A 22,133-nucleotide genomic window follows, 5' to 3' on the forward strand; every position below is an offset into this window, starting at 1 on the left:
CCTCTGTCCTCACTCCCTTGCCCACCCTAGGTCACGGTAGAGCCAGAAGCCTTCAGGGGTGTGTTCAGCAGGCATCGGCATCGTCACCAAGCCCATGCGTGACAGCTCTGCCAGCTGGACCTCCACCTAAAGTAACAGAAGGAGATGCAAGAGTGGACAGATGCTCATCAGCCCAGCCACAGATGGGAGTTCAGGGCCAGGAGGGTCAAGTGGCAGGAGTCAGAATTGCCAGACTGAGGGAGCCAGGGTGGGGCCTCGGGGCCCCCCTAACAGTGGGACAGGGAGCCAGTGGCATCCTGGACACAGGTCAGGTGGCTGTGGAAAGCCTTCTGTTTCATGGCTGGCCCCCAGACTTGCTGATTTTCAAAGCGAAGTGGCCAGGCTATGTGGGGGAGTGGTGTTCAGGCTCAGGTCACTCTCAGGAGCCAGAAGGTGCTTCCTACTCAGAGCATTGCTGAGCTGCACTCTCTGGCTCTGGGAGCAGACTGAGAAGGCCAAGCCCAGTTGGCTTGACTCAAGAGCCAGCCTGATGGATGATTTACCTCGTTTGCATTGTGTATGTGTGTGTGCACGCACGTTTATGTGCATGAATCTATGTGTATGTGTGTGTGTGGCTGTCTGTGTAGATGTACACGTGTGTTAATATGCATCAGCATACATATTCCTGTGCTTACCACGTACGCACGTGCCCGTGTAAGTACCTTGACACTTAGAAGGGTGAGTTAAATGAACAGACGCTTGTGAGCCTGCCAGCCTTCCTTTTGTATTGATAGGTCAGGGCCATTGTCTGGTACAATTAACCTGGGGCTCAGAGACTTGCAGATGAATCCAACAGGGTACTATGGCTTGGATGCCTTCCAGGCGTGGTGTGTGATGGGGGTTGTGTTTCAAAGCCTTCGTCACACTAGACTGCCAACTTTCCTGATACCTTGTGCTTTGGAGGACACAGGCAGAGTGGAAGTATCAGACTGGAAAATTGCCCAGTGATCTGTTACAAACATATTGTCAACTGCTGGAGCCTCTGGTGCCTGTCCCTGCAGTGATGGGTGAATGCCATTTCCCTTTGGCTCTTTGGAAGCCATGTCTACTCTGATTCGTATTGCTGTGGAAAACATATCATGCCTCGAGATGGAGGTATTCAAAGGCATGAGCATGTGGGCTGAGCTTGAAGGACAGTGTGGGGGAGGGGAAAGAGGGAGCATGCATGCAACTAGGGTATGGGGAGGGCATGCCCCTCTCTACCTCTATTGCTGTCTCTGTCCTCTATTTGTCCCAAAGCCTTGCATCTCTGGGTACCACATCCCATCTGCTTTTTATTATCTAGCAGGTGGGTCGGGAAGCCCTGAAGGTCTTAATTACAATGTCAGCCACCATCAGGTCTACAAAACAAAGTTGCTGCAAACCTGGCATTCAAAGTTTGGGAGCAATAGGCAACTGACTTCCTGATATGATTTGAGGGTCCAAAAAGGTCTCTCTGTCTCAAGGGATCTACCCTCTTCCTCTGATACACAGTTCCTTACCTCTTCTACGAACTCAGTTCTCATCTTAAGGAGATACATGCATTTTTATTTAATTTAGAGCATATTGTTATCTGGCAAGGGTCACGTAAGAGAATCAACACATTAGCAGCCCTTCATTTCATTAACTACACCATCACCACTGCTGTTGGCCCCTTGGGAGAGACTTGAGAGGATGGGGCAAAGCACAATGGGTGAATCTGGATGAGAATCACTAGGACTGGGCAGCCCGGGTGGCTCAGCAGTTTAGCGCTGCCTTCAGCCTAGGGTGTGGTCCTGGAGTCCTAGGATTGAATCCCATGTCAGGCTCCCTGCATGGAGCCTGCTTTCTCCTTTCTCCCTCTGTCTCTCTCTCTCTCTCTCTCCCTCATGAATAAATAAATAAATAAATAAATAAATAAATAAATAAATAAATCTTAAAAAAAATCACTAGGACTCAGAGCACTAATATAGGTTGTGTGTGTGTGTGTGTGTGTGTGTGTGTGTGTGTCTATGTCTGTGTCTGTGTTGCCCATTATGAAAAACAGCTGAGCTGGAAGATAGCAAGCACGATTTTGCCCTGAAGAGCTTGTAGAAATCGAATGAGACAACACATACACATATACTGTTAGGTGATAGGTCCTAAAAGGCAAAATGAATAGGATCCAGTGATCCTATTGAGTAGTGAGTATGGAAGAGTGGGTTAGGGTTAGGTGGGGAAGACTCCCTGTGCTGACTTTGAAGCTGGGTTCAAGGAGGAATTGATGTGCATGACCCCCAGGTCAGGGAGCAGGGCAGAGGGTGCACTACAGTGGGCCCTTGAACAATTGCAGGGGTTAGGGGAGCCAACCCCCCTGCTCGGTAGTCAAAAATCCACATATAACTTTTGACTCCCCGCCAAAACTTAACTACTCATCACCTACTTTTGACCAGAAGCCTTACCAAAAACATCAAGTTGATTAACACGTATTTCTTATGTTATATTATTAGATACTCTATTCTTCCAGTAAAAGAAGTGAAGGAAAGCAAATGTGAAGACAATCATAAGGAAGGAAAAAATCCATTTACAATACTGCACTGTATGTATCGAAAAAAATCCACATGTAAGTGGACATACAGGGTTCAAATCCAAGTTGTCCAAGGGGCAACGGTACTTTGAAAAGGTCCAGTGTCCACTATTTGGGATGGCGGATGTTGATGGGAATGAATACCAGTAGAGGAAGAGATGAAGGTTAGGAAGGTTGCCGGTCACCTGTTCCCACTGGCCCAGGAAAGTGACGAGCATACAGTAAACAAATAATTGAAACAGACACAAATCAATTAGATGGTGACAAATAAAAATTTTAAGAGTCCAGGATGAGGTGTTATTAAAAATGACTTGTCTGAGCCCGGTGCCTTTAGATTTACATTTAAACATAATTAACGCGGAATGGCACTTACACTGCTGTTCTCATTCTGCCAGCTGATGGTGTTCGTTAGAGCGCTGTGGAGATGCCAGGAAGCATTATCTTTAGAAAATATTCCATCCCTATTTTCATTCATTTGTGGTTTAACTTCCTTCATTACATGGCATTAGGAGAGAGAGCGTGGTGGCTTCCTGGTGCAACCGCTCCTGGGGTTCGTTTCCCCCCAACGGAAATCGTCATGCCCCAGAGACAAGAGAGCCATCTCCCCAGCAACTGGTCCTCCCACCATGCTTCTCCCCCTCGGTAGTTATTACTAAAGGGATTAGATATGGAAAAATTGGTCTTAGATTTCCTAAGACTTTGGGGCAAGTTGCCACTTCTTTACTAGAGACACAGCCATGAACTAAGGGGACGATGGTTTTTTGCAGCGAACTGAAGCTGGCTCCTTGAATCTGTCCCTACCCCTCCTTTTGGTTTTCTGGTGTGGGTTTCCCATCAGGAAATGGGGGCTATCAATACCTCCCTTACAAAATTGTTTGTAAAGACTAAGCAATTAATGGACATGTACTGAGCAACTATTATGCTCCATATGTTTTATATGCATGATTGTATTTTATCTAAAAGGTAAACACTAATGTTTTGGATTTTTGTTATTGATTGTATGATAATCCATTCCCAAATTGGGGGCCTTACATGATCATTTTATTATTTCTTGCAGTTCTAGGAGTTGATAGGGCTCAGTGGAGATTATTCTGCTCGTGTTGCTTAAGGGTGTCTGGTGGGATGCAGTCAGTCAGATGCAGTTGGGAATGGAGCCACCAAGACTCAACTGGAATGGTGGAATGGCTGTGTAGCTCTCCCGTGTGGTCTCAGGGCCTCACCTCTCCGTGCCGCCTCTCCAGATGATAGACTTCGGACCCAACCGCACAGGGCTCCCCGAAGCACAAAAGCACAATCCACCAACCTTCTAATGCCCAAACCATCACTGTCAGTTTCCTTTTATTCATGCAGTCAGGTCCCAGGTGGGCAGAAGCTAAATGTGGGAGGGGATGACATAGGGCTTGTATACCAGGAGGAATGGTTTATTGGAGGCTGGCTGCCATGTTTCCATTTCACTTATGGGAAGACAGAGGTTCTGATTGTTGAGTAACTTTCTCAAAGTCATAGAGCTAGTAAGTAGAACTAGGATTCAAATCCAGCTGTCTTGAGTTTCATTTGTGTCTTTGACAGCCACGCTGTACTGACTTTTAAGAGTCATGAAAAAGGGATCCCTGGGTGGCGCAGCGGTTTAGCGCCTGCCTTTGGCCCAGGGCGCGATCCTGGAGACCCGGGATCGAATCCCACGTCGGGCTCCCAGTGCATGGAGCCTGCTTCTCCCTCTGCCTGTGTCTCTGCCTCTCTCTCTCTCTCTGTGACTATCATAAATAAATAAAATTAAAAAAAAAAAAGAGTCTTGAAAAATTCCTGAAATCATGTGTGGCCTATGGAATGTACTCATGGAACTGAATTCCATTTCCTTTCCTCTCTTTTCCACATATTTTGTAAGAGTTACGCTGTATCAGTTACTCAAATATTTAATGAGCATCTATTATGTGCCAAGCATGCTGCTGTAGACACCGGGGGATAGTGTGGCCTGCAAGATGGACCTATTAGCCATCTTGGTGGAGGCTTTAACTTGATATTTGTGTAACTAGCAAGTAGGAGCTTGAGAAAAAACTTTTTCCAGGGAGGTTGGGCATTTTGGGGGCATTTGGGATCTGGCTACTGGACTGATGGTGACCTCATTTTAGTCAGGGTATTGGGGTGTGGGGAGGAAATCAGGATGGGAGAAGCATAGGCCTCTGTCTCTGCAGTTGGGCCTGGTGACCTGTATCCAGGCCTGGGAGATGCCACCTACAGGTCATGCTAAGTAGTATTACAAAACCTCTGGTAAAGGAGGAATCTAGTTAATGATTTCCACTTTAAAAGTAACTTTCACTATTTGTATAACATTGGAGGAAAAGAGATAAACGAAGAAGAAGAAGAAGAAGAAGAAGAAGAAGAAGAAGAAGAAGAAGAAGAAGAAGAAGAAAGAAGAAGAAGAAGAAGAAGAAGAAGAAGAAGAAGAAGAAGAAAGTAAAAAGAAAAAAATTCCCAGTATCCACTAACCCTAGGTCTGGAACTACTGACATTTTGGCATGTGTTCTACTTGTTAGAGTTGTATCATATCAATAAATCATATTTTTCATAATGTATGGAGAAGTCAAATCACTATCTTGTACACTCAAATATAATGTAACATTTTGTGTTAACTGTACTCAAATAAAAATTTTTTTTGAAAAAAAAACACATTTTTATCGAGTATACTGTATGTCAAGAACACATCAAATGCACATATTTGGAACCACTTTTTTCCTCTTATTTAGCACTGTGTCATGAACATCTTCCTATGCCAATAACACCATCAATTATACTTGTTCATTGTTTGCCAAAATATGGATGTTGTGTAGTATATTAACTAGTAACTTACTGCACATCTTCTCTGCAATTAGTATTCTTGTAGCTAAATACTGTGCATATTCTTAAACATTTTCTTAGTATACATTTCTCAGGGTGAAAATACTGGACCAAAATATGTGCATATCCTTTTGACATATTCTTTTTTTCAAATTTGGAAATCAAATTGCCCAGCATTGAGTGTGTATACCCATTTCCCTACTCCCTAACCTACTTGTTTTTTGGCATAAAAAAAATCACTGCTATTTTGGTAAGTGAAACATGGTATCTTGTATTATTTTAATTTGCAATTATTTGATTAATATTGAGGTTTGACATCCTTATATCTATACCAATTAATTGTATTCTTCTTTTAACAATTACCTGTGTCTGTCCTTAATCTGTCCAGTCCCTACAAATGGACAGTTTTTTTTCATGCCCCACATTTGTGGCTACATGGCTCTTGGTTCTTGTGTCTGAGGGTTTCTTCTAGGACCTGCCTACATTTCACTTGCTTGTGGGCTGTTACTCTGACTTCCCTGCCCAGGGACTGCAGTTCTGCTCCTGATCCCACTCTGAGGATTCAGTTCCTGCTACTTCCATTCAAACCTCCCTGGTGTGGCTGGTTCCTGCCAGGAACTATGAAATCGTCTGCTCCCAGAGTATCCTGCCTGTTGAGACATGTCAATCCACCCACCTCCAACCTGTTCCTGTGGGTGGACCTCTGTAATGCCAGACTGTTCCATGTCACCTGTCCATCTTGCAGGATCCCCTGGAACCCTCACTAAGCAGGTTCTCTTCCTCTCCTTCCTGGGTATCACCACATCTTTCTGCTCTGGTGGCCAAGATGGCACCAGGCAAGGCCTTCTGCTCTTAACTTAGTTCTCTCCAACTATGAATACTGTATCCATTCTCATTTGAACAGATGAGTAAATAGAAGCCAGAAAAATTGGCTTATCCAAACCATCACAACCAATAAGCTAATGGTACCACCAAGGCCCCACTGACTCCTGAGTCCAGCTTTCCACCCACACGGATTCTGAATCTGATGTCTGGATTTCAGGAGGTTCATGAAATCCCTGCCATCTCATGGATAATCATGTGTTTATTTGCATGTACATTTTCCACAGGAGCTTTTGCAAGCTTCCCAAGGGACTAGCAATCCACAAAACATTTACAAAATGGGGACCCCAAAGATTTCACTGCGTAGCTAAGAACCATTACCACTGGTATTACCACCACCACTTTCACTGTTACTACTACTAATAAGATAAATGAACACCATGCAGATTATGTAACATAATTCTGGAGGAGAAAATTTGCCAATGAAAAATATCCTTAAAGTCATTTTTTGGGTGACCGGAACAGCTTTATAGGGGAACCTGTCCCAGGTTCTAGCAGATCCAAAGTCTCTGAGCCTGATAGCAACAGCAATCACATAATAATTGCTAAGCATCCTAAGATAAAAGTGTGGACCACTCATCACTCTGTCTTCTCCAGTGCCAGCAAGCAGCATTCTAGGACAGGTGTTGGGAGATCTTCTAGAGGCAACGCCTGAAGAGAGACAGAGAGCAATGCACGTCCTAATAGCACTCCAACACGGAGACCTAGCAATGAGATTGGCCTTGCAACAGAGGAGAAGGGTGTCTGTAATGGCGCAGAGCTAAGGGAGGAGGATAGAAGTATGGCCAGTGTGGCTTAAATTCTGCTGGCCAAGAGACACATGAAAAGATGCTCAACATCACTGAGCATCAGGAAAATACAAATCAAAACCACAATGAGATACCTACCACCTCACACAGGTCAGAATGCCTAAAATTAACAAGTCAGGAAAAGACAGATGTTGCCAAGGATGTGGAGAAAGGGGAACCCTCTCACACTGCTGGTGGGAATGCAAGTTGGTGCAGCCCCTCTGGAAAACAGTATGGAGATTCCTCAAAAAGTTGAAAATAGAGCTACATACAACCCAGCAATTACACTACTGGGTATTTACACCAAAGATACAAAGGTAGTGATCTGAAGGGGCACCTGCACTCCAGTGTTTATAGTAGCAATGTCCACAATAGCCAAACTATGGAAAGAGCCCAGATCTTTATTGACAGATGAATGGATAAAGAAGATGTGGTATATACACAATGGAATATTACTCAGCCATCAAAAAATGAAATCTTGCCATTTGCAATGACATGAACGGAACTAGAGGATATTATGTTAAGTGACATGTCAATCAGAGAAAGATAATTATCATATGACTCATATGTGGAATTTAAGAAACAAAACAGAGGCTCATAGGGGACGAGAGGGAAAAAATAAAACAAGATGAAACTGTAAGAAACTCTTAATCATAAGAAACAAACTGAGGGTCGCTGGAGGAGATGGGGGTGGGGGGAGGGGGTAGCTGGGTGTTGGGCATTAAAGAGGGCACATGATGGAATAAGCACTGGGTGTTATATAAGACTAAGGAATCATTTATCTTTACCTCTGAAACTAATAATACATTATATGTTAATTAATTAAATTTAAATTTTTTAAAAATTCTGCTGGCTGAACACTCTCTTGACATGTGTGTATCTCTTAAGCTGATTGCAGTGGACGCTAAGTGAGGAAAGCTGGATCTGAAACCTAGATCTGCACCCACAGACTGTGTGAAGTCCCTTCTCCTTTCCAGGAGAGGCCTTTACTTCCTCATGAAAATAATTAATTTGAGAACGATGGCTTTGGAATCCATCCCTATTCTAATGATTTGATCATTTTTTGTTATTCCTTAAATTGTCAGAAAAACAGTGGTAATATCTTGAAAGTCTTAGGAGAGCACGCTTTAAGAGATGGAAGTCTGATACAAAGATGGTGGGCTAGGGTCCTCCAATCCCTTGCTCTTGCAGGCAAACATCAAAAAGTAATGGAAACTGGCTAAAACAACCTTAAAGGAATTCTGGAAGGCGGTCAAAGTCCACAGCAACCAAGGGAACTTCTAATCAGGAAAATCCACATTCAAAATGGTAGGAAGTCCTGTGGCATTTTTCCTTTGCCCTTGTTCCATCTGCTGTCCAGTGCAGAGGAGGTGGTGACCCAGTTTCCAACTTCCTCCCTCAAACTGGAAGGAGCAGAACAGACCTTACCTGTGATGTTATAACCTGGCTGGGAGCTGCATGAAGCACTGGCCTCTGTCCTACCTCAGTTGGATCGCCAATGAAGAGACGTGGTCAGTAGCCCTTGAAAGCTGCAGAGCCGGTGGCAGGACACTGAAGGTAGAGACAAGCAATAACCCATCTCAGGCCCCCAGAAGAAGCTGAAGTGACACCTTTGAGAAATTAGGACATGCAAAAGCAGCCATGTGGACAGAGGGGCTGAAAAAAGCCCAGTTAAGATATATGTTTAAAACACACCTGAGAAGACTCTAAGCTTTCACTTCGGGCTGGTCCCCAGGCTCAGAGCACACCCAGCTGATCAGCAAAGGACTGCCCACCACAGTGTCAGGCTGCAAAGATTCAAAGAGGTGGCTGCTACTTCGAGTACCCAATTGCCAGCTTTAAACCCAAGGTTTACAAAGAAATAGGAAAATATGGCCTCTTTGAAGGAAGAAACCATTCCTGAAAAAGCAGAGACATCGAATGTACTAGACAAAGACTTTATTTTTTTATTATTTTTTTAAGATTTTATTTATTTATTCACGATAGACACACACACAGAGAGAGCGGAGCAGAGACACAGGCAGAGGGAGAAGCAGGCTCCATCCTGGGAGCCTGATGCGGGACTTGATCCCAGGACTCCAGGATCGCGCCCTGGGCCAAAGGCAGGTGCTAAACTGCTGAGCCACCCAGGGATCCCCTAGACAAAGACTTTAAAACAACTGTTTTAAATATGCTCAAAGAGCTAAAGAAAAACACAAAAAGTTAATGGAAATCAGGAAAAGCAATACGTAAAATAAGAATATCTATGTCAATTTTATGAATCATATTCATATATGATTTTGTGATTATTCATCCTGTATCTTTTTTGTTTGTTTGTTTTAAATTTTTATTTATTTATGATAGTCACAGAGAGAGAGAGGCAGAGACACAGGCAGAGGGAGAAGCAGGCTCCATGCACCGGGAGCCCGATGTGGGATTCGATCCCGGGTCTCCAGGATCGCGCCCTGGGCCAAAGGCAGGCGCCAAACCGCTGCGCCACCCAGGGATCCCTCATCCTGTGTCTTAACCCACAAACAAGTAGTATAGGAACTTAACTGAATCTGGATTGTGGTCATATTCTGAGTTGTATTCACTGTTATCTTTAAAATCATTTTAGATATTATTTATTAAGTATCATTTGTATTCAGGCACTATTCTAGGTACTTTATATACTTTGTTCTCTTAATCCACCCAACAATTCTGCAAGGGTATTATTATTATACTCATTTTACAGATAATGGTCAAATAATTTTCTTGTGCCCCTGGTCCCTGAGGTTATTTCAGCTGCAGTGAGAGGGCGAAGTAGTAGAAAACATTCCCAATACTTCTTCACAACCCAAGCATTGTGTCACCCAAGTGTTGAAGATCCTTAACCATGATGCTCATCCTACCTCTACATACGTGTTCTCTTGCAGTCCCTCTATTTTATAAGAAACACTTCTCCACTCTCATGGATGGGTGTAAGTGCAAAATGGGTCATCAAATAATGACTGGATGGTACTTTCTAGACCAGAAGGATTATCAGAATTATGTGGGAAGGCTTTTTTAAATAATGCAGATCCCTAAACCCCACCTATGGAACTCCATCTATGGAACCAGATACTCCAACAGCATGACCCAAGCTCTTGTGGGTAAAATCTCCCCCAGGTAATTCTGATGCTCAAATAGGCTATGGGCAACCTCCATGGAAGCTCAGAGGAGGTCCACCATCAGCACAGGGAAAGCTTACCCAGGGAAGCAGAGAGCATTCAACTGAGGAAATTCAACTCCATCTGTTTTTTCAGAACAAACGAAATTCAGATAAATGACGACGATTGTAAGGGCTTCTCAGGTAGGATAAGTGGTGTGAAAAGGATACAGAGGCAATAAAATACACGACATATTGGGGAAAAATGGTAAATGTTAGTCAAGGAGTAGTGACAGCTCTGGTTGCTTCCCTCCCGGTGGAGGGGGTTCTGTTGGAGAAAAGTCCTGCTTTCCCTCATCCCCTCACTTGTGCTGCCAGGGAATAGTTAGGAGAAAAACCAAACTTGGGCTTCCTAGCCCCAGGCCTTTCTCCCCCTGGGGAGCCAGTTGCTCAGGGGAAACATGGATACCACCGCCCTCCTCTGTGTCCTGTTTCCAGGGGCACCTTCTCCTTTGTTGGTGGGGGTGCCTGCCCCAGTCCCACACTGCCTGAGACAGAGTGGGTAGATCTGTTTAAACCTGGGGTCTCAGTATTAACAAATCCACTAGCCTGAAGCTGTATGCCACATTCTTCCAGATTAGCCACTTAGGAAATATAATCTGTTCATCTCCCTTCTGCCTCACTCATTTGTCTTATCTCTCCTTGGCTGAGACCTCAGGCAGGGGAGAGTGGTTCTGTTTACTGGATCCCTCAATCCCCAGTAGGACAATAGGGTTGGACAGAAGATGAGGCCAGGTGAAGGGGCATGGCTGGAATGCCAGACCTTAGGCCAACAGTGCTTAATCTTCTCAGGAGTCGCACATTTATTTGAGGCTCTGATAAAAGTTGTGAAAATTCTTCCCAGGTATCAAAATCATCTACCTTTTTTTTTTTTTAATACAGATCCCCTAATCCCACCCAAGATCTCCTGCATCAGATTCTTCAAAGGTGAAACTCAAGTCTTGGGTATGAGTAAAATCTCTTGCAGATAATTCTCATGTTCAATCAGAATTATGTTCTATTTCAGGGTATCCGAACACCTCTTGAAGCCTACCTGGGGACCCCTCCATCCCAGTACTGAGAACTTCAGGAAGCAGGGGCAGTCGTGTCCTGGACCAAAACAAGCCACGGTGGGCATCAGTGATGGGGTCCTGTCAGGGATGTTGGCACTTTGCAGGACTAGAGGGAGAATTATGTTTGCAGAACCCTTGGCAGACTTTTGCAGGCCTCCAAGGACTCAGATGGAAAGAGGCTAACAACCCCCACGCTGGAGAATATCAGGAGACTCCAGGATTCTGTTGTTTGTGGTTTCTAGGTCTGGTTCTCATCAACCTCGTCTCCAAGACAGGGTCCTCACGTCCAGGTGATGCGTTAAGCATAAATGGGTGATGTCGTACTCGGCTCTTCTCCCCCATATTCCTTCTGCTCTTGGATTCATTAAGAACAAAAATGACCCTACCAAACTGCAGCTGTTTCTTCTTGCTTAACCTGAAGCATAGAACGCCAGCAGTTTTGGAAAAGGCAACAGGCTGGTCTGCGTAGAAATCTCCAGAGCATTGTAGGCTAATACGTTAAAATTAAAGAGAAACAGAAGCCATCACTACAAATTGCAACATTATTGTTCAAGCCAAGATCGTCCTAATTATAAACTAGCATTTTTATAGATGTCACAGGGGCTGTTTTAGTGCTGCTTTGCTGATGCTAAAAAGATAGTGTGGAAATGTGATCAGGGACTCTCACACTACTGCCTAACTGGAGGAAAAAAAAAGTTAATTAGGCTCTTTTTGGCATATTAGTGAAGACAGGCTTATTAGACACATTTACAAGCTAATGATATGCCTATACTCTGCTCTCACAAAAATGCATTTCAATAAACTGATTTACGGTTCAGCCATTTCCCTCTCTTTAACCAGTACGATCACAATTATATTACCCACATTGAATTGGCATGGAATCTGAGTGGTTCCAAGGACCGTTCTGTGAGGTGCTAATGGTAGGGTGATCTCCGCTCATCCTGCCTCCCCCAGCCTGACCTGGATCACAGGTAGGGTAGCTCCCCACCCTGTTCACCCTTCACCTCCTGGGATGAACAGCCTGGATTTGGCTAAAGACCTTTGAGTGACAGTGGTGGGTCTCTGAGCTGTCACCGAGGAAGAGTGCAAATGTGTGTGTCGGTGGAAGAGGGACACGGGGGAGGCAGAAGCCAGTGACCTGGGTAGTCAGGGCCCCACTCCACCCCAGGCTTGCTGGGGAGTGAAGCCAGCACTGAGGGAAAGGATTTCTTCCCTCTCCAGCTCAGAAATCGAGGCCATTGCCAGGGGGCCTAATTCATGCTTGTCTGTGGCGGGGTGACCCCATTCTCCACCGACGCCCACTTTCCACATTGCTTTTTAGTGATCCTTCTCACAAACGCAGCCGCTGGAGTCTGTCATTGCTGGAGATCCGGCTCTACCACGAGAAGCTACTCACCTTATGTGTCCACATCGATAAAACAAACATTGTAGGTGTTCCTACCTCAAAGTGTATTTGAGAAGATGAACTGAGATACTGCCTGTAAAGTGCTGAGCAAAGTGCCTGGCTTGTACTAAATGCTCACTAAATATTACTTATTATCATGATACTGTTAAAGAATTCATGTATTTAAAAGTGTTTGAGGGACGCCTGGGTGGCTCAGCAGTTGAGCATCTGCCTTCAGCTCAGGGCGTGATCCCAGGGTCCTGGGATGGATTCCCACATCAGGCTCCCCGCAGGGAGTCTGTTTTTCTCTCTGCCTCTCTTTCTGTATTTCTCATGAATGAATAAATAAGAAAATCTTAATAAAAAAATAAAAATAATAATAAAAAAACAGAAGCATTTGACAAGTTTCTACTTCCTGCAGGAGCGAATCTGACTTACTTAACATGTCCTTAAGGTCCTTCCCGTTCTGATCATAATTTCTCTTTCCAACTTCCTTGCCTTTCTCCTCTGACACTGTGTTCTAGCCACATAGAACTGCCGACCGTCTGTGGCATCCCTCTGTTCTCTGCTTCTGCTGTGGCCTTCGCCTGCATGGCCCTGCCCTGCTGCCCGACCACCTTTGCCAGCTGGTCCTCCAGAAGACACCCTCCTCCGTCACCTCCCCCTCCTCCTTCAGAGCTCAGCTCAAACACCCTTCCAGTGTGTCCTTCCTGGCAAATTCCTGGCCCCTGACCAGGCTGCACCACACACACCTCTCCTGGGTATCACTTACTTCATGGGATGAGTTACCTGTTTCCCCCAACAAAAGGTATGCTCTGCAAGGACAGACACCAGGACTGATTCCTGTGTTTTATACCCAGTGTCTGACACAGGGCTGAGCCCAGCCAGGTAATGTGTGAATGGGTTTGATCCAATGGAATCAAGTTAAGTTAAACTAATTTGAACTAGAGTTTCAGCTAGATCCTTTCTTAGGTGCCATCTACACCTCATAGTCTGTAAGCCTGTGATTTTATAAAATACTGGGTTGAGCTCCCTTCCTGAGCTTTACTTTTGGTTCATGATAATAATAATAATTTATAATTCATGGGGCTATTGGAAGACATAGTGGGTCAATTTGTGAAAAAGATGATAAACTTCAGGTGCCACACAGATGGTCAGCAGGACCATTTCCTTGCTTACCCTGGGGCTTCTGGGAGACGAGGCGATAATAGAAAAGTACATTGTCTGTGTAGCGTGCCTTGTATCTGTTGTTGATGTTTTTCCCATTCCAATGCCCCAGAGTAAAGGTAAGCTCAGTATCATTCCTTCCCCAGGGAATGAACAGGAGGAAACATTTCTTGGTGCCCATTTCAACAGAATGGACTGGGGATGCTTGGAATCAATCTCTGTATACCGTAACCTACATGCTCTGATTCCAATCTCAGTTCTCGCAAGAGAAGGATCCTGGGAAGCACCCTTGAAAGATCCTCCTCCTCTCTCCCCAGCCCCTCTTTTTATGAGGATAATCATCATCAAAGACATCATTGGAGTTTAAGGCCTGGGAATGGTTTCGCATGCCCGTGACTAGCAATGTCACGGACAGTTATTTCTTTATAACGTTACTGTTTTACCGTCAAGGAAAATATCACTTTTGTAAGGTAATAAATGTGGTTTATTGGGAGAGTGGACACTTGGAAGTCTGTCGTTTAATTTGATAATGACTTATCCTCGGTGCTTCTTTGAAACTGAGTCACCCAAGAGCAGGGCCTTGCAAGTACTTTCCCCAAGTGTCTCCCGAATCACTGTGTTCCACCCAGGAGGCCTCCTATCTGAGGCATCTTTTAAAGCAAAAAAGATTCATTAAAAAAAAAAAAAAAAGATTCATTCAACAAATAGGAGAGTTGGGGAAACCCCATCTAGTCCAGAACTGTCGATGCTGTGCCCTTGGTTGCTACCAAATATGTGAAACTTGTCTGAGCACCCAGAGGTCTACTCAGGGGGCATTCCCTAGAAGCACTCTTGTTTTGCCCCTGCTGAGTTCAGGAAGAGAGACACCCAGGGGTGGGAGTGTGAGGAGGAGGGCAGCTTTCCCTGCTCTCCACGTCACTGTACCATCACAGAGTACATGGGGCCAGATAGTCACCATTTATGGTAGCACCATGCAGGGTTGGAGGTGGCACAGAGCAGGAGATGCTGCCTCAGAGAGCTCATGGAGTCAGCTTGACTTACAGAACACATGCGAGTGTCCACCATGGTGGGTGTTCCACTCACTTCTGAGATGACAGCGATCCACAGATTCACAAACCATTCCCGCGTGTGCTTGTTTGGAGGTGCAACATAATGCATTCATGTGTCTATGGCGTCCTAGTGTGTTCATGCAAAACTATGCGACACTGGATGGTAAGGCCTCTTTTCCGTTCATCTGCTTCAGCCACTGGAAGGCTTGGGTTCAAACCTTGACTCTGGGACTTAGTCACTAGTGGAAAACCTCAAACAGACCCCTCAATCTCACAAGGTTTGTCTTTCTCAGCTGCAACATAGGGATGGAATTGGCCCCTGACTGTGCTGTTCTGAGGGTTGGATGAAGAGGGTAAATGAGGCCCCCACTGCAGTGTCTGGAGTCTAGCAGGAGCCTGGGTTGCAGTGGTGGTCATTGTGGTCATCAGAGGTGGCGCTGCGAGAGGGAGCAGTATTTTAGCAGCAGCCTGGCACCTGGTGCAATGAACACAGAGGATGCTCAGTGAAGTGAATTCTGGACACAACAAATAAATAGATGAGTGAATCTGATATTCCCCTTCCGATCTCAGTAAAGGGCACTGAGGGAAATAGTGTCTCTGATTTAACCAAAACCCACTGTGCAGATTTGTTACCCTAAGAGCTCAACTACAATTCCTGGCAGATTTGGGGGTCTAGTTGGAGATGGGAGAAGCCACACTGGTGATGTACAAGAGACAGAAGTGTCTGGTAGGGGCCTCTGGGGCCTTATGGGAAGTAGCGGAATCAAATGGCAAGGAGCGTGGCAGTCTCACTGGCAAGGGTAGCAGCACCCCTGAGGCAGCAGGTTCATGACTGTGGCAATCAGCACTGCCTGGCGGAGGGGGTGACACTCACTGCAGGGCAGAGAGATTAGTACCTGGGAACCCGGATACCCATGAACCATCCCTAAGGGCTGCCAGAAATACGAGTATGTGTGTGTGTGCGCGTGTGTGCATGTGAGCGTGTGCCCTTGCCCATGGCAGAAACTTTAACTGGTTCCCATGCTTATGCTGTTTTTGCACGGTAGCTGGCTGGTGCACTGGTAGCTGATCCTTAAGGTAAGGTGCCGCCCAGACCACTGTCATCAGAACATTCTAGGCAGCCTTCACCAATCCCTTGGAGTTAGCCCTAGGTACATCCTAAATCCCAGATGTATTCTGTGGGGAAGGAGGCCCTCTGGACTTTAATAATATAAATGTCACTGGCACTTGCTTGTGGAGGACTTTATGCTGAGTTACCACTACCCCAAACACGCATTCTCCACAAGAGAATAAATCTGGGGCAACCTGGTCAGAAAAAGCAAAGTTTCATCTTCCAGGTATAACTCATTTTTTAAGAAGTTCCCAGCACTTTTAGTACAGAGTAAGTGCAACCTTTAAAGTATATAATGGAGCTACACTTTCTCAGTTTTGAGAAAAGGAAGTGGCTCTAGGTTTTATCATGTACCAAGTGTTTTTCAATCAGATGTGTAGAACTAAAAGGTAGACCAAAAAGTTTTTGTAGACCAAAAAGTTCCTAGAGCCCTGGACCCCACCTTGGGCATGTTCTCAAATGGGATGAGTCTCCATCCATAGGAGTTCCGGAGCCATCAACCAGAGCCAGGAATGGGTGATGGGGGGGACATGAGTTACACAAGGCAGAGCTGGGGATCTCAAGGTGCTGTGCAACACTAAGGAAATGCCTAAGTTATTAGTTTTTATAAAATATGCTAATGGGCTTCCCATTATTTCCTCTCTCATTATTCAATGTTGCCTTTCTGCTTCTCTGACTCTTAACTGTGACAACGTGACACCAAAAATATCAGGGCCTGCAGGCTCCCTGACCCCTAGCTCCTTTTCTTCCAACAGCTGGGACATTCGACCCTTGCCAGCAGGCTCTGCTTCCGAGTCAGGCAAATCATTCCCTCCCCACACGTATTTCCTTTTGATACTTAAAAAAAGGTCACATACATGAGAGTATGTAGGACACAGTAAGCCTTCAGCAAATTTAAATGTCCTTCTTCTCTTTGGAACTTTCTTAAATTCTCTAAATATGGTGCGATCCCTCTGAAGGTGGAGAGGTAAAAAGTTTCTTACTTGAGGATCAGAGAAAGACTTCCTATCTCCAAGGGCACCTAGAAGGCAGTCGCAGAAAATGCCCAGCCAGTCATTCAGAGATTGAAAAGAAGCAGATGTGAGCCCCAAGGCTGGACAACATTGCCCACAGCAGAAATTCTTAACTGGTTCCAATGTTTAAATGCTGTTTTAGCACGGTAGCTGGCTGGTGCACTGGTAGCTGGTCTTTAAGGTAAGGTGCCACCCAGACCACTATCATCAGAACATTCTAGGCAGCCTTCACCAATTACTTGGAGTTAGCACATGAAATGAAAGCCCCCTGTCTTCCTGCCCAAGGTCATCAAGATCATACTCAAACACCAACATACAGCAGTTGATCCTATTTGAAGATGTTTATCTGGATATAGTTCTAACAGATTTAAGTGAGTCAAATATGTCCAGGTCAACTTCTGAGGTCAGAGAGGGCAAGAAGCTGGACACCCCAGCAGGCCCCCACTGGGGGCAGTGCCTCGAAGAAGGTTACAAAGCCACATCCAGACAAACCCTTGTTGAAGGCAGGTTTCATAAATCAGGATGAGGAAGACGAGAACTTGCAGAGACGAGCAGGTCATCAGATCAGAACCAACAGGGACGGGCAAAATATGGGTGAGAAGGTGCAGATCAGATGCCAGGAAGGGGCACTCTTGCCAGCCTTGCTTCTGTGTGTCCTGCTTGTGGAGCCCGGGCTGCCCCTTCACATCTCAGGTTGCTGCCATAAAAATATTCTGAATTATTTAACCCCAAATATGTCCCCTGCTAATTAATCTCTTCCTTCTTCTGATCCCAGAAAGGATCTGGAGACCTGTATTTAAACTTGAATTCTTTCACTTATTTGTGGACCATGGAACCTTGTGTGAGCTGCCCAAATGTGTGAGTGTTTGCTTCCATGTTTGCATAGAGGTCCTCAGACAGCTCAGTCCCTGAGACAGCCTGCCTTCCTCAGTCTATGGTTCTGGAAGGGGGAACGGCAGGGAAGGGACTTGACTGCGGATGCCAGAAAGGAGAACCCAGTGCCCTTTTTAAAAAATAAAGCAACGTCAGAAAGTATTGTGTTGTTGGGCAGTATTTTGTTGATCACAAATAATTTTTACATTTCCTACTTTGGGGCTAAAAGGATATGTTATTCATGATAAACATTTCTTTGTTAATCATTCTATAAAACCGTTGTAAAGACTACATAATTTGATAGTTAATAAAGGTCCAATTCTCTGCCTTATGCATTAAATTATGTAATAATACACAAGAAATACGAAGCTTTTACTATGCGCTAGGTGCTGTGTTAGGCACTTCTATTCGTTACCTTAATTCTCTCAGCAAAGCTACTGAGTACTTTTATTCTTCATGAGTGAGGAAATTGAAATCGGAAGGAATTAAATAACCTGCTCAAGCTTACCTACTTAATAAATGTTGGAGCTGGATCTTGAACTTGAGCAGTCTGACATGAGAATCCTGGTAAACTTGGGGATATATGGGTAATAGAATGTGCTTTACAGGAAAAAAAAAACCTCATAAGGTAGTCTTATAACAAATAATGTATAATTTACAAATAATATATTAAATGTCGCATTTTCCATAGAAAATCCCATAACAAAAAAGACCGTGTTGGGAAGGCCCCTGGAAAGAAATGTCATGATTAGCAGTCTTCTGAGTGGCTCTGTGATGCCTTCAGCTCTGTGGCAAATACACAAGGTTTGCGACCCCTTGAAGGTCACATGCTCTGCTTCTCTAGTGCCAGAGTCTAGACCCCTCCGGGATCTAGCCTGGGGGCTGATCACTGGGGCTGTGCAGGGCAGAGCTGATCTTCCCTCAAGGATCACAGCAATCATCTTACAGGGTGATAAGCAGGAGGAGGAATTTGTGCAGGCACACATAGATGCAAAGGAAACAAGCACACACCACAGTGGCAGAGAGAGAGACCTTTTGTATCTTTGACAATTGTCCACATTCTGTCTCTACTCCCTAATCTCCCATTCTCTCTCCAACCCACTCCAATATGCCTTTCATCTTCCATCATCCACTGGAAATTGACTTCTTGTCAAGGTCACCAATGACTTAGATCCTTGAAACTTCAAGTGTGGTCTTAGGACCAGCTGCTTGAGCCGCACCCAGCCTCAGAAATGCAGAATCTGAGCCCAACCACAGAATATGATTTTAATAAGAAGCCCCAGATAATCTCTATAGAGATTGGAAAACATGGACTTAAGTCTTCCCAAAGCAAATGACCAACAGTCTGCCCTCGCTGCTCTCAGCTATACTTGGGATTTCCACATTACCGAAATACTTTTGTCTGGAGTTTGGTAATAGCACCCTTATCTGGTTTATGTCCTACTTCACTGGCCAATCCTTGTCAGCATTCTTTGCTTGCCTTTTCCTTTGCTCCCTTGGCCTCCCCTGCCATACTTCCAAAACTAAAGAACCCCCAGGACTTTGACTTTTGTCTTCTTCTACGTACGTTCTTCCCAGGTGATTTTATCTAGTACCCCCTAAATGCTGATGATTCCAAACTATGTCTCTATCCCAACCTTTCCCCTGAGTTTTAGGCTTGCAGGTACACTTGTCTACTGGACAATCGCTTCATGTCCACTTGAGTTTTTAATAAACAACCAAAAATTAACTTGATCAAACAGAATCATTGCCTCTATACTTTCTTTCTAACTCTTCTCCATCACCATAAATACTATTATCACCTATCAGTTCCTCAGGACAGAAATCCAGGAGACATCATTTAATTCTTCTTTTCCTCGTATTTCACATCCAAACCAACACAGCAGCAAGTCCTGCCAATATTATCACCACAGTACATCCCAAATCCAAACATTCTCCTCCATCTCCGTATCATGGCCCTATTCAATACTGGGCTAATGTAGTAAGTTCCTAATTGTGCTTCCTACTTCCACTCTGGTCCATTCTCCAAACAGCATTCAGCGAAATCTCTAAACCCATAAATCAAATTATAATTCTACTCTGCTTAAAAATCTTCAATGCCTTTCATTTTAATGTCAATAAAGTCCAATATTCCAACTACATGAGTTAGAATACTTTTAACTCCAAGTCAAAAATACCTAACAGAAAACAATTTTATGTTTTACCCCTTAATAATGGCAAAGACCAGTGGCTCTAAGGTTGGTTCTAGAGCTCCATAATCTCTTCTATCTTTTTGATCTGTAATCTTCAGCGCATCGGTGATATCTCACCTCATGGGTGCAAGACGGCAGCTGTTGCTCCAAGGATCACATTTTCACGTAATGTTGAAGAGTAGGAAGGATAGAGAGGGCTTTATTTTATTAGGAGAGAGGCGAATGCTTCTCCAATGCTCTAAACAGACTCCTCTTAGCTTCCAAACTGAGTTACCTGACTAGGCCTAAGTTCATCACTGGTAAATAGAAAAGTCCTAGTCAATTAGGATTCATTTACTGGAGAAGGGGAAAAAAGCATGCCTTTCCAGAGCACATTTGTAGTCCTATTTCTGAAAAGGCAGGGGATCATAAAGAGGAGGAAAAGAACACCAAGTGTTTGTCACACTTTCTGTGCCTACAAAACAATGTCAAACTGTCTGTGCCTATTTCTCACCTCATCACTCTCTACTTTCCTGCTCTTACGGGGTACACCCTCCACACTAACTCTCTCTCTGCCCCTCAGATAAACCAAGCTTCTGTTCTTCTCAGGGCCTCTGCACTAATTATTCTTTCTGTTTAAATGCTTTTTTCACAGATGTCTGCATGGATGCCTCCACACATTACTTAAGTATCATCTTCTGAAAGAGGAGAACGTCCCCAACCACCCTACATAATATAGTCCTACCCCCACCTGACATCTTCATTGGTCACTCCACATCACATTGTTCCATTTTTATGATCCAAATTTATATTTTATTTTGTATATTTATATTACATTTTGTATATTTATGGGTTTATATAATCTATTTTCACCTAGAATGTCTGATCCAAAGGATCCAAACACTCCTGCTGTTTCTCTAGTCCCTAGACAATGCCTGATACATTGCAGGCTCATGATCCATTCTTGTTGACTGGGTTGACCGGTTGACGATAACTCTGGATGAGTTGTCCCATATGACTTCTCTTAAGACCATACATATGAGGTAAACTCCTCATCAGTTATGCCAAGTCATAAAAAGAAAGTAGCTGAATTGGTTAAAGAAAAGAAATCTCAAAATGGATCAGTATCTGGTCAGTTAATTGACTGGCTTTGCCCACTTCTCAATCTGGAGAAACATCTTTAAGAAATGATCAGTATTTTTCCCTCTATATATTTAAACATTGGTGAGTAAAAGCCATTTGCTTTAGGAACTTTGCATTTAGAGGGAGTCCTGGGAGACTGAGCAAGGAAGTTGCTGCAGCCATGTGTGATGCCAGCTGAAAAAACACTGACAACCAATAGTCAAGAGGCAGTTCTTTTAAAAGGTAAGAAGGAGTCCCTGAATTTCTTTATTCTATTAAAGTCTCTTTCAGGATTGCATCATTTATAATTTTGTGCAGTGGCAACAAATATGACCAAAATGGAACTGTAATTTGTTTTATTTTTATTTTTATCTTTTTAAATTTGTTTTAAACAAACTGTGAAGGAGGTCAGTGTGACCCAAAATGCTACAGAGTCGACCTCCAGCTTGGACATCACATAGACCAAGGTTTCAATGTAGAGCCTGCCAAACTTGCCTTATGCCTTGATGAAGTCACACAATTTCCCTGAGCTTCAGAAGCTTTATCTGTAAAGTAAAATTCATACTTCATGGAACTATCAGTAGAATTATGTTGTTGTTATGTTATGTTATGTTATGATGTTATGTTATGTTTTGTTAATTCACAGGAAGTACCTGGTAGATAGTAAATATTCAACTTCTTCTGGTCCTCCTTCCTTCCACGTTTGCCAGCCAAGAACCCGGGCTCACTAGAAGCAAAGAAATGGAAAAGTGACCATTTATGCTATCAGTACAGTCATAAAATCTCACTGATAGGAAAAATATTAAGACTTGGCCAACCACTGCTCTTATTCACTAAACACAGTACTGCAGAGCTCTTTGAATAACTATCTTTTAGACTACCAAATGCCTGACAATAGGCCTTCCTTTCCAGTAATCTCTTCTAAATAATCCAATTTTTATATAAAGTATGATCTGC

Source organism: Nyctereutes procyonoides, unplaced genomic scaffold (assembly GCF_905146905.1).
Source record: "Nyctereutes procyonoides isolate TBG_1078 unplaced genomic scaffold, NYPRO_anot_genome, whole genome shotgun sequence".
Taxonomy (NCBI): domain Eukaryota; kingdom Metazoa; phylum Chordata; class Mammalia; order Carnivora; family Canidae; genus Nyctereutes; species Nyctereutes procyonoides.